General features: G+C 43.9%; 1 long non-coding RNA gene across 1 annotated transcript in view; it reads left to right on the top strand.

The window, feature by feature from the left end:
* Window positions 1-3,832: 3,832 nt before the first annotated feature.
* LOC139363209 (uncharacterized) overlaps window positions 3,833-12,926 on the top strand; it is a 28,980-nt gene continuing 19,886 nt past the window's right edge. Inside the window, exons 1-2 of the long non-coding RNA XR_011623158.1 lie at window positions 3,833-3,885; window positions 4,529-4,672. This is a non-coding gene — a long non-coding RNA (uncharacterized lncRNA). The remainder of the gene's footprint in view (window positions 3,886-4,528; window positions 4,673-12,926) is intronic.

The following is a 12,926-nucleotide window of genomic DNA, read 5'->3' as shown; positions in this document are numbered from 1 at the left end:
TGACTTCCCTGGCAGGACATGCGACAGGGGTGTAGTTCATCTGTTCAATTACCACCCCTGCTCAAACCCCTTATGGGAGGAGGACCGTGCAGATAGGCAGGTGCAGGAGCCAGGGTACTGGGCTCCAGCCCCATGACAGTATCCGGGGGTGGGAGCCTGTGACTCCCAAAGCCCAAATGGGTGTGTGTTACAGTGCGCTCTTTTAGCCTTGCTATCCATGGACAGTTTAAGGGTTAACCAGCTCAGTGGACCCTCTGCCTTTTTGCAAGGGCACAGGGTCAGTGTGACAGCTTTCTGTATCCCAAGCTCTTGTTCCGTGTCTCAGAAGAATCAGGTCACACAAGGACTTGAAGGATGAATGCAGGTGTTTTAATGAGTGGTGGAGGTGGCTCTCCGTGGGATGGAGCGGGAGCTGGAAGGGGGATGGAGTGGGAAGATGATCTTCCCCTGGAGTTTGGCCTCCCAGCAGCTGATTTCCTCTCCAATCATCCCCAGCTAAATTCCTCTTGGCCTTCAGACATGTCTTTTCTTCTCTCTGCTTCGCTGTTCTGCTCTTCTGTTCACTTGCTCGTCTCCTCTTCTTCTGGAGCCTGGGGTCTGGGCTTTATATAGATACAGGATAGGGGGCATGGTGGGCCAAAAGGCAGCTTTTGGGCACAAAAGCAGGAATGACTGTCTTCATTTAAGGCCACAGGTATTCAGGCTTGAAGGCAGGGCCTTTGCTGGAGAATCACCCTCTTCTACCCAGGATTTCCCTGTCTCTTGTTCATATCACCAACATCAGAAGAGAGTGACAATATGCATCAGAAAACAGTTCCATGTCATTAAAAGACCTCTTAGCCACTAGGCCTTAAGACCACTAGGTTTGAGGTTGCAACTATTTTCCCCACTGCATGCTGCATGAAACTGGATATATAGGGTCTTCAGTTGCTATGCCAAGTTTTAGGAGTCCTGTACTGTGCTGAGGAACCAGCACCCAAGATCTGAGCTGGGCCTTTTTAAGCCTCAGCAGACCCATTGGTTTCTGGGTGGCATCTTTCCTTTTTTCTCCTCATAGAGACTCCTTAGTGTTTCCTGGTAACTAGGAAAATGTTGAATGGCTTATGAAGTATTTGGTGGTCAATCATGTCTCATAAAATAGAGTTGCCAGGTTTTACAAATAAAAATAACAGATGCCCAGTTAAATTTAAATTTCAGATAAATTGCAAATAAATTTTTAGTAGGATGTGTCCCCGATATTATATTTTATCTTGCAACCTTACTCAAAAATAAATTAGAACACTAAACAGTTTGAGTTGTTTGGTTATATTTAAAAGCTGCTATGGAAGCCATCCAATATTCTTGTGATTCTGTCCCCAGGGAATACCTCTTACTTTAAAAATATTAATTTTTTTGTCATCTTAACTCTAATAAGCCATTCTTAAGTTTCAGATAATTACATTGAAATTGAAACTCTGATCTCCTTGTGAATTCAGGTTCCAGTGTGTTAAAGGTGGTTTCTTCTACATCTGAATTAATTGAATATTGGACAGGAGGAGGCTAGTAAATTCATCAAGAGAAATTTAATTTCTTTGTTTACTTGAAACACCTGAATCCTTAAGCATGGTGTTCTAAATTCACCTAAAGCTAGATCAAAACTTACAGCAGAAAAGGGGAAAAATGAAACTGTGTATTGATGAGATTAAGATGGACAGAGCTGTATGCTGTTTACACAATTAAATGAGGTATATGTGAACATCTCCATGGTAACACGTCATATGGAGGCATTCAGAGCATGGGGAGATCAAAGGTTTGGTTTAATAGAAGGTTTGCATATGGAGATTTAAAAAAATTGAATAAAATTGTAATGTCTATGATAGAAGGTATGAAGACTAGTGCATACTCAGAGAAGTATACCACTTAATATTTGTTCATCAATTGAAACCCGCATTTTTCTAGAAATACAAGGTTAAGAAAAGTGCAGGAGGATCCTGGCAAGCTAAAAGAAGTACCCATAAGATCAGAGTTTGGCTTTAAAGTCTGGTGTTTTCTGTCAAGTGTGCCTGTCAACTCTAGCTCAGTTGTACTCATTCTCACTTTACTATGATTCATATGGGCAGCTGTTTTCTCGCTTTGTGCCAAGTTCTAACCTTATACAGTATTGGAACTTTACATTTGGGCCCACGTTCACTCCAAGTTAGGAAAATGTAGTGGATATTTATTAACCACAGCAGAGCTCCACTTCTGGGAAGGGAATCAATGAGTTACTGTAGCCATGGAGACAAAATGCTATGATTGGGCCGTCTTTACAGCCACAGGGAATCATTCATTTATCAAAGTCAACAAATACTCATTGAGGGTCCTCTGGGTGCTGGGTGAAGCACTATTCTAGCCACTAGGATGTATCTGTTGTCTAGGAAAACAAACAAACAAACAAAAATCAAAATCCTGGCCAGCGGTGGTGGCTCATGTCTGTAATCCCAGCACTTTGGGAGGCCAAGGTGAGAGGATAGCTTGAGCCCAGGAGTTTGAGACTAGCCTGGGCAACATGGCAAAACCCCATCTGTACAAAAAGTACAAAAAATTAGCCAGGCATGGTGGCCTGTGCCAGTAGTCCCAGCTACTCGGGAGGCTGTGGTGGGAGGATTGCTTGAGCTTGGGAGATTGAGGATACAGTGAACCGTGATTGCACAACTGCACTCCAGCCTGAGTGACAGAATGAGACCCTGTCTCAACGAAAAGAAAAAAAAAAAAGTCAAAATCCCTGCTCTAATGGGAGGATTACATTCTAGTGAGAGGAGACTGATCATCAAGACTGTTCATTTCTTTATTCTACCACAAACATTTATTAAGCCACTGTGCACCAGGCACTAGGATATGGATATACATATATATATAATTTTTTTTTTTTTTTTTTTTTGAGACGGAGTCTCGCTCTGTCGCCCAGGCTGGAGTGCAGTGGCCGGATCTCAGCTCACTGCAAGCTCCTCCTCCCGGGTTCATGCCATTCTCCTGCCTCAGCCTCCCGAGTAGCTGGGACTACAGGCGCCAGCCACCACACCCGGCTAATTTTTTTTTTTTTTTTGTATTTTTAGTAGACACGGGGTTTCACCGTGTTAGCCAGGATGATCTCAATCTCCTGACCTCGTGATCTGCCCACTTCGGCCTCCCAAAGTGCTGGGATTACAGATGTGAGCCACCGCGCCAAGCCATTTTTTTTTTTTTTTTTTGAGACCGAGTCTCGCTCTGTTTCCCAGACTGGAATACAGTGGCGTGATCTCAGTTCACTGCAACCTCTGCCTCCCAGGTTGAGTGATTATTGTGCTCATGTCTCAGCCTCCTGAATAACTGGGATTATAGGCACATGCCACCACACCGGCTAATTTTTATGTTTAGTAGAGATGGTGTTTCACCATATTGATCAGGCTGGTCTCGAACTCCTGACCTCAAGTGATCCCCCCACCTCACCCTCCCAAAGTGTTCGGATTACAGGTGTGAGCCACCGCGCCTGGCCAACACTAGGGTATATTAATAAGAAAAACAGACAATAATCCTTGCCTTCTGGAGCTTATATTATAGTGGGAGGAGCTAGACAGAAATATTAGCAAATTAGTATGTCAGAAGATGATAAATGCTATGGAAAAAAATAGAGTAGGGTAAAGAGAGACAGGGATTTCTTGGGGGTTGAGGGGTACAAGTTAAGTGGGTGGCCAGAGAAGGCCTCACTGAGAAGGAGACATAAAGACCCTGGGGCAGGGAGGGGGCATCAGACTATCTGGGTCACAATGGTCCTTTACCCTACAGGTATGTAATTCAGGCCAGGCCAACCAATGCCTCTACCTGGGATTTTTCAGCCAAAGCAGACTAGAACCCATTTTTTCTCTCCCTTCAGGGAGCTGCAGGGAGGTAAGCCGGGGGCTGCTAACAGCCGTGCCTCTGCTTCAGAGAAAATGATGATAGAGGAGAGAAAGAACAGGAGACAGGACACGGACACAGAGGTCCAGGGGGCCTGGAGAGCTGGGCTTATGGGGGCCCAGAGCCCACTCTGCCCCGTCTCTTCGGCAGTTCGATTGTGTGAGCCATTTTCCTTTTTTTGCATCAGCTAACTCCAGTTGGGTGTCTGTGACTTACAGGCACAGGGGCGACCACACAGAAGAGAAAGGGAATTTCCAGCCATTCTGAGCAGTGCATTTGCTAGAGAAAAGTCACCTGAGTCATCCATTCTCCACGGCGGGTGCCTCACCCAGGGAAGGCTGGGCCCATAGGCCCTGCCCAGAGTCATGCTTCCCAGATGTTTGAATATTTAGGGCTTATACATTTTCAGAAGGAAAAACAAAAAGTAAGTTGGGCTGGCGACTTTTTTATTTGGTCCAACGAGGATAAGAGAAAATAAATCATCGGTGATCAACCACTTTCACCACCATTTCACGGCAAACGTGCCATGCTTGAACTCCGAAGGTGGAGGGCACCGTTAAGAATAAAGGATAGCATTACAAATGGAATAAAATAATGTGATGAAAACTCCACTTTATTTTCTTGTTTCCCAAAGGACTGGGGAAAGCGCCTTTGAGAGCGGCCCCCATGCACCACAGCAGTGGGCTCAGAACCATTGCCCTGAAGTGTGTAGGACTCAGAACTTTCAGGAAGACACAGGGCCAAAAGGGCCAGACTCCTCTTTCCAAATCCTGATTGGGTGAGTTGTTTTATTAGACACTAGATCCCCCAGGCAAAAGGATCTTGTAACTAGCAGAGAATTGCCTTGCCTTAGGGAATAATAGACTATTGCTACACTTCCATGGCTGGAAAGAGGGAACCTAGCATCTGCTGACCTGGGATACTTGTTCCCCAAGAATTAGCCTTTGCAGAGCTTGCTCCTCTGCCTGTTTGAGGAAGGCAGTACCATCCTTGTGAGCTCTATCCAACCCTTCCTGCCAGTCCCCAGGCCTCAGATGCTCCCTCATGGCCATGCTGGGTTACCGCCTTAGAATTTCCGTTTTCTCTAGGATTGTTGTTTTTCTGAGCATTGCCTTGTACTAGTCCAGATGTTGGTAAAGTTTTTCTGTAAAGGACTGGATAGTAAATGTTTTAGGCTTTGTGGGTCACATGGTCTCTATCGCAACAACTCAGCTCTGCTGCTATTGTGCAAAAGCAGCCACAGACAATATGTAAACAAATGGGTGAGGCTGTGTTTTAATAAAACTTTATTGAACAGATGGAGGGCTAGATTTGACCCACAGGCCACAGTTCGCTGACTCTTACACTTAGCCCCTATTTCAAAATGTGCAGTTTAACCCTCCCTTTTTGTTAAAGACACTGATGATGTTTGTTACTTTACCCAGGGGTAGAAGGAGGAGGGACTGAGTTGTTCTTTTACTGATACCCTAGAGTCTGTGACTTTCCCTGTATCTTTCTTATTACTAAGACCTTGTGCCACATTTATTCTCTTTTTAAACAGAACCCCAATTTTTTTATTATGGTGGGTTTATCTTATGAATTTTAAATAATTTCTCAAACCAGGAGATAAATTCAATGTTCTTGTTACGAGTTAAATTTATCCACCCCACCCCACCCCAAACTCGTATGTTGAATTTTCAACCAAAGCTGACTAACCCCCAGTACTGCAGACTGTGACCTTATTTGGAAAAAGGGTCGTTGCAGATGTAATTGGATAAGTTAAGATGAGGTCCTACTAGAGGAGTAGCGTGGGCCCTAAATAGAAAGGGGAACTTCGAACACAAACACATACAAATAGGAACAGTCTTTACCACATGAAGACTGGAGTCATGCTGACACCTGCAGAGGAACTACTCAAAGCTGGGAGAGGTCTGGAACAAATTCAGTCCTGTTCTGGCACCTTCAGAGGGGACAAAGTCCTGACAACATCTAGAGCTCAGACTTCCAGCCTCCAGAACTCTGAGAGAATACGTTTCTGATTTAAGCCACTCAGTATGTGATACTTCACTGTGGAAGCCCTAGAAAACAAATACAGTTCTGTTATGAAATGGGATGACCCAAGGTAAACCAATGATGAATCTTGACTCTCTCAATGGGGACATGTCAGTAACACCAAGATGGAAGGTTGGGCTTTTGTGGCCTGGGGTTGTAGATTGAAAAAGAGTTGTTAACATATTCCTGGGTTGTTCCAGCTTTAAAGGATATGCCGTTTGGGCCTTCTTGAGAAGGAGAGTTTCATTCCTGAGCTCAAGCGCAGAGGCCAGGCCACTTGGAAGGGCCTGCCAGCCACAGAGGTGAAGCCATACCAGGTCTCCCTGGGAGAACGCAGGGCTGCAGGCCAGCTGGGGCCCCTTCCTTGTGTGTTCTGGTCATCTGGCTTCTATCAGTTCCCCTGCCCTGCTGGCTCAGGCTTTCTTCTTTAATCCTTAAGGTATTTTTTACATCATTTAAGTGTTTCTGCTTCCTGCTGATACCAAGATACACAGAAATTGTCCAGAATGTGGTGGAGTGAACTTAAATGTGAGTCACACAATCAAATCTATTTTTAAAATCAAACAGATTTTTGTCTCTATCCCCTGTATGCATGTGTTCCTCATACCATACCATACCATGGGAAGGAGAGACTCAGAGGTTTCTGCCCATACCATGGGAAGGAGAGACTCAGAGGGGTCCTTCTCTGAAAAAGTGGACCAGGGACACGCCTTTCAGGAATAAAATTCTTCCCTTTCTTTAAGCCTCACTGGACAATGTCCTGGCAACCAACAGAATTCCAAACACCACTATATATTCCAAGATAAGAATACAAATGGCCCTCTAGATAGGTAAGCCCATGGAACTGATGCTTCGTTGTCATTCTTCCACTGCACAAATGTTGACTGAACTTCCAGCACAGACCCAACTGTTGGCACCACTGTTCTGTAAGCATCCCAAAGGGTATGAGAAAAGGGTGTGTTTGCCAACATTTGCATCCCCAGTTGTAAAAGAGGCCCATAGTCCCACAGACACTCAGCATTGATTCTTTTAGACATGACCTCAACTTAGCACAGGCCACGAGGATCTTCATAAAAGGATATTTTGCTACAAGTTTAGTATCATGGCTGGTATCTTGTTTTGCTTTGTCAATTCTCCCATCTCCCCTTCTTGACTTCACCAAGCTCCCTGGCTCTGACATCTGACCATCTCAAGACTTGCTTGGGAAGTGCCTACAGTTGTGCATTAGTGCTCTCTTGCCAATACACTTTCTGTACCCCTGGGTCCTCCCCTGGCCATCTTCCCTTCACCAACAACCTGCCTGAAGTTCACTGCACTTGGGCATCATTAATGGTGCTTTATAATATGTTCTTATTCCTCCATCCTCTCACCTTCCAAATGCTCCAATCCCATGACCCATTTCTGTAGACATCTGCTCCTTGGCAGCTGGGAGAAAGGAGGGGGGCACGATGACAGGCGGGACGGGAATGGTTGCTGCTGGCTTGGCAATTGAACAAAGATGGCAGTTGGGCTCTCTCTCTGTTTGTGTGACTTCACTTCTGTGAACTGAAAGGTCTGGCAGGGTTTGTGTTGCCACCAAGAGAGTATGAATCACTCCATCCTTTTGTGTTTTATACATGCTTTTATCAGTGTATACATCACAATTAGACTAAACCAATTACTCATTGTCATGCCTGCCTTCCCTGTTAGGAAATGGCAATGCCTTTCATTTTTCCATCAACCTAAAGGCCTTTAAAAGTCTTTGTGCCTGCTAGGTGAAAACTGGAGCAATAGACTGTTAAAGCTTTGAGAACCTCTGATACAACCTTCTCCTGTTGTACAAGGAAACCGAGGCTCAGAAAGTTGGCTTGCTCAGCAGAGATGAAGGAATGTCTGCTGGCTTTGAAATTATGTTCATCTGTGTTCAAAGCCTTCCTCTTCTGATAGCTGGATGACCTTGTTCAAGAGTTTTTTTTTTTTTTTTTTTTGAAATGGAGTCTTGCTCTGTCGCCCAGGCTGGAGTACAGTGGCACCATCTCAGCTCATTCCAACCTCCACCTCCCAGGTTCAAGTGATTCTCCTGCCTCAGCCTCTCGAGTAGCTGGGATTATGGGCATGCATCACCATGCCCAGCTAATTTTTGTATTTTTGGTAGAGACAGATTTCACTATGTTGACCAGTCTTGTCTTAAATTTCTGACCTCAGGTGATCTGCCCGCCTCCACCTCCCAAAGTGCTGGGATTACAGGCATGAGCCACCACGCCCGGCCAAGATATATCTTTCAACTTCTGTTTTCTCATCTGTAGAAAAAGAATACTGCAGTGATAGTCACTTCAAAAGGTTGTTATAAGGAATAAACAAAATAATATCTGATAAGTGCCTAGCACAACCATTGATACTTTAATGAATGGTAGTTCATTCGCTTCCCGCAATACTCTCCTATCCTGGGTCTATGCACTCCCCCATGAATAGTGAAGAGTTCTGTGCTCTTCTCTCTATTTCATGTGGAATTCCTAATATTTAATTGCTTAAGCTAGTGGTGAGAGGTTTTGCTTTGCAGTCAGTATTTCCCAGATGGCACAGGGATTACCAGAAGGGCTACCTCCCAGGGGGCAATGGTAGTTTCCCATGTGCTCTGCACCCAGAATGAAATAACAGGATTTAGGCTGTCATAGAAAACTCGGAATCAAGTACTCCTTGCTGAGTGGCCTTTGAAAGTTTTTGTCCATTTGGACATATGGATGGGAAGCAATACAGGGCAGTGATTCAGAACATGGGCTTCAAGTCAGACAAATATGACCTCGAACCCCATCTCTGCTTTTTATTAATTATGTGGAGTTGGACATGTTACTTAACCTCACTGTGCCTCAATTTATTTATCTGTAAAATGGGAATAACATTAATATCTTCTTTAGAGGTTGTTGTAAAAATTAAATGCAGTAGTATACACAAAGGACCTGGCATTTGGTGGGCACTCTCATGGTGGCTATCATTGGTATTACTATCATCTATGTTAGAAACTGGCTCAGGAATCAGTCACTTGTACTCTAAAACTCAGTGGGAAAAAGTCCCTTTAGGAATGCTTATCCACTGTTGGTGGGAAAGTAAATTAGTTTAACCATTGTGGAAAGAAGTTTGGTGATTTCTCAAGGAACTTAAAACAGAGCTATCATTTGACCCAGCAATCCCATTACTGGGTATACCCAAAGGAATATAAATCATCCTACCCTAAATACGCATTCTGTGTATGTTCATTGCAGTACTATTCACAATAGCACAGACGTGGAATCAACCTAAATGCTCATCAATGATAGACTAGATAAAGAAAATGTGGTACATATACACCATGGAATACTATGCAGCCATAAAAAAGAATGAGATCATGTCCTTTGCAGTAACATGGATGCAGCTGGAGGCCATTATCCGAAGCAAACTTACACAGGAACAGAAAACCAAATACTGCATATTTTCACCTATAAGTGGGAGTTAAACACTGACTACACTTGGTCACAAAGAAGGGAACAATAGACACCGGGGCCTACTTGAGGGTGGAAGGTAAGAGGAGGGTGAGGATCGAAAAACTATCTATCAAGTACTATGCTTATGACCTGGGTGATGAACTCATCTGTATACCAAACTCCCGTAACATGCAATTTACCTATATAACCAATCTGTGCATGTAACCCTGAACCTAAAATAAAAGTTAAGGAAACACAAGTTCTTTCATAATACTCTTAACTATTTGGATTTGTCACTGGTTCAGTGACCCTGAAATTAATATTTTTAAACATCATCTATAATTACTTTGAACTGTGCTGGGTATCATGATTAGAGAGAAATTTGAAACCATGATTTATGTTCCACAAAATTGTAAAATCCATTTGGACAGAAGATAGAGGATATTTTACTTGATGGAAAGCTGGACTCTGAGTCAGGAAAACTGGTCTCTACTCTCAACTCTGAGCCATTAAAAAATTATGTGATATTTGGCAAACCGTCATTGGCTTTGCCTCAGTTTTCTCAACTGTAATGTGAGGTGGTTTGAAAAATTTCCAGCAGGAACAATCATTTGTATATTCACACAACAGATTCAATTGTTTTGGGTGCTAGAGATACAGAAGTGAGCAAAATAGACAAAGCCCTGCCCTCCTGGGGTTCCAGCGTTGAGACAGAGATAAACAGAACACGCAAGAAAATACTTAGAGTGTCGAACGATGACCAAGGCCTCAGAGAAAACGCAGCAGGGAAGGGGGACAGGAAGTACTGGTACAGATTGGGAAGTTGGCTGTCATTTTAAATAGCGTGGCCAGAGAAAGCCACACAAAGAAGGTGACATTTCATCAAGGCCTTAAAAGGAAGTAAAGAAATCAGCCATGTGGCTGCCTGGGGAAAATGTCTTCCAGGTTGGTGAAACAGTAAATACATGAGACAGGGGCATGCCCGGCATGGGTGGAGGAACAGCAAAAAGGTGAATGTGACTAGAGTGACTGAAGGAGAGGAGAGGAGGAGATGAAGTGAGAGAATGGATGGCAGGGAGGCCCAATCCTGCAGGGCCCGGAAGTCACTGGACAGATTCTGGCTTTTGCTCTATGGGAAATGGCTGCCATTGATAGGTTGAGTAGAGGAGCAACATGGTCTGATTATGATCTAAAGGATCTCTCTGACTACTGGGTAAAGAATAGTCTAAGATGGAACGAAGGCAGAGCAATAGTCAAGATGAAGGCTGAGGCGGGAGGGCCACTCAAGCCCGGGAGTTCGAGGTTATCGTGCATTATGATCACATCTGTGAATAGCTGCTGCACCCAAGCCTGCACAGCATGACATGACCCATCTCTATTAAAAAAAAAAAATAGTCAAGATGAGAAATGATGGGAGCTTGGACCAAGATCCCAGCAGTGTGAAGGTGGTAAACAGTGGCAAGTCTCAAGGTATATGATGAAGGTAGACTTGACAGGATTTGCTGTTGGATTGGGAGATAAGAATGAAAAGAAAAATGAATGAAGTGAAGAACTCTTGGCTTGAGCAACTGCAAGGATGCGGTTGATATTAAGATGGGAAATAGTGTCGATGCAGCAGATTTTGGAGGGAGATCAGGAATTTGATTTTGGGAAAGTTACATTCCAGATGCCTGTTAGGCACTTCAGTGGACAGCTGATATATGAGTCTAGAGTCCAGGCGAGAGCTAGATCTAGAAGGTGTCAGCTTATAGATGGCATTTACAACCGTAAGACTGGATGCAAGGGATTGTTATAGAAAAAGAAGAAAAGAAATCCAAACCCCACTCCTGAGGTCTCCAATGATAAGGATCAAGGAGGTGTGGAGAAGTCAGCAAAGGTTCCTGAGAAGTACTGGCCTAGGAAGTACAAGGAAATCCAGGAGAGTGTGATGTCTCAGAAGCAAAGTGTGGAAAGTATTCCAGGAAATCTGTAAACCTATGACATAAAACAGTCTGAAGAAATGAAGAGATGGTCGTCAGAGATTCAAGCATGGATTAGAGTCCATTGTTCATGAGGTTCCTGAGAGCTTGGGGGCAGGGCTGGTATTAGGCTCAGAACAGGAGGAGGATCTAGGTGGAAGTTGTTTACGCAATTACCTTTCCGCCTTTTCTAAGCAGGTTATACACAAGACTGACAGACTGTGGTTGTGCAATGAAGTAGGACTCAGAGAGTAGGATAGAGTTGGTTCAAATAAAAAAAATTAACATTTTAGATCAAAATTCATCTCAACTACAAGCTATTAAATGTCATTCCTGTGTTTCTTTCCATACACTTTTAATTATTTCTTGGTCAGAAACATCCTGCTGGTGAATGCCTAGAAGGGTCAGCCATTCCCCAAATTCTTTTGAAAGGCTGAGTTCTAAGTTATGAAAGTTGTTTCTCTTAGAAGGGCATCTGAAGATGAAAGTCAGCCTCTCCCCCACTCAGCAATGAATTACATTGGCCTCTCTTATTATTCCCTCATTTTTATGAAATGGAAACTCTTTCACAATGTTTAATGGACTCTTCACATGTTATTTCACAGACCATTAACATAACTGGATAATAAAATTGATGTTTAAAATATCCTACTTATCCCATATAAGGTGTGAATACACCATGATTAACCCAAGGCAGAAGAGGGCAAGAGCAAAGCCATCCGACACAAAGCAAGAGTGGTTCAGAAGCACAGGAAGTGGGTGCCCTGCCTGCCTGTTTGGGAGAAAAAATAATGATCATAATGGCTATCATTTATGTTGTATACTCATCCCCTTTTCCAGTCTGCACATGAATTATATGAGGCAATATTGTCCCCACTTTTTAAAAAAGTAAATTACTGAGGTTCCCCTGGCTGAAGGGGCATGCCATCAAAGGTGCCTGAATAACGGACTACTGCAGCCTAGCCCAAGTGGCATATCAAACTCACCATCATATGTGCCCCCCAGAATTCATGTATTGAAGCCCTGACCCCCAGTACTTGATGTGTGGCTGTATTTGGAGAGAAGGCTTTTAAAGAGGTAATGAAGATTAAATGAAGCCATTAGGGTGGGGCCCTAATCCAGTATGTCCGGTGTCCTTATAAGGAGAGAAAGAGACCCCAGGGATGCGCATGCATAGAAGAAAGGCTGTGTGAGGACACAGCAAGAAAGTGGCTGTCTGCAAGCCAAAAAGAGAGGCCTCAGGAGAATGTGACCCTTCCGGCACCTAGATCTTGGACTTCCAGCCTCCAGAACGGTGAGAAAGAAATTTATGTTTAAGCCACCCCATCTGTGGTATTTGCTATAGCAGCCTTAGCAGACTAAGATAGGGTGGTATCAGGTCTGCAGTAGACATATTTTGGAGCACTCTTTTTGTGAAATGGACACTCTTCCTCATCCTCTACTTAATTAGGGGTGGTGGGGAAGGTGGTCATGTTTATGCCACATGACCCTTGGCTGCCTATAGCTGTGGACAGGGGTATATGACAGGCTCCTGGCAATCAGATCTCTGTCCTGGGAGTTTATAATTGGAGGACTGAGAAATGGAGTCAGTTAGACAATGAAGGTT

Source organism: Macaca nemestrina, chromosome 5, assembly GCF_043159975.1.
Source record: "Macaca nemestrina isolate mMacNem1 chromosome 5, mMacNem.hap1, whole genome shotgun sequence".
Classification (NCBI taxonomy): domain Eukaryota; kingdom Metazoa; phylum Chordata; class Mammalia; order Primates; family Cercopithecidae; genus Macaca; species Macaca nemestrina.
This window is presented reverse-complemented; position numbering and strand designations above follow the sequence as displayed.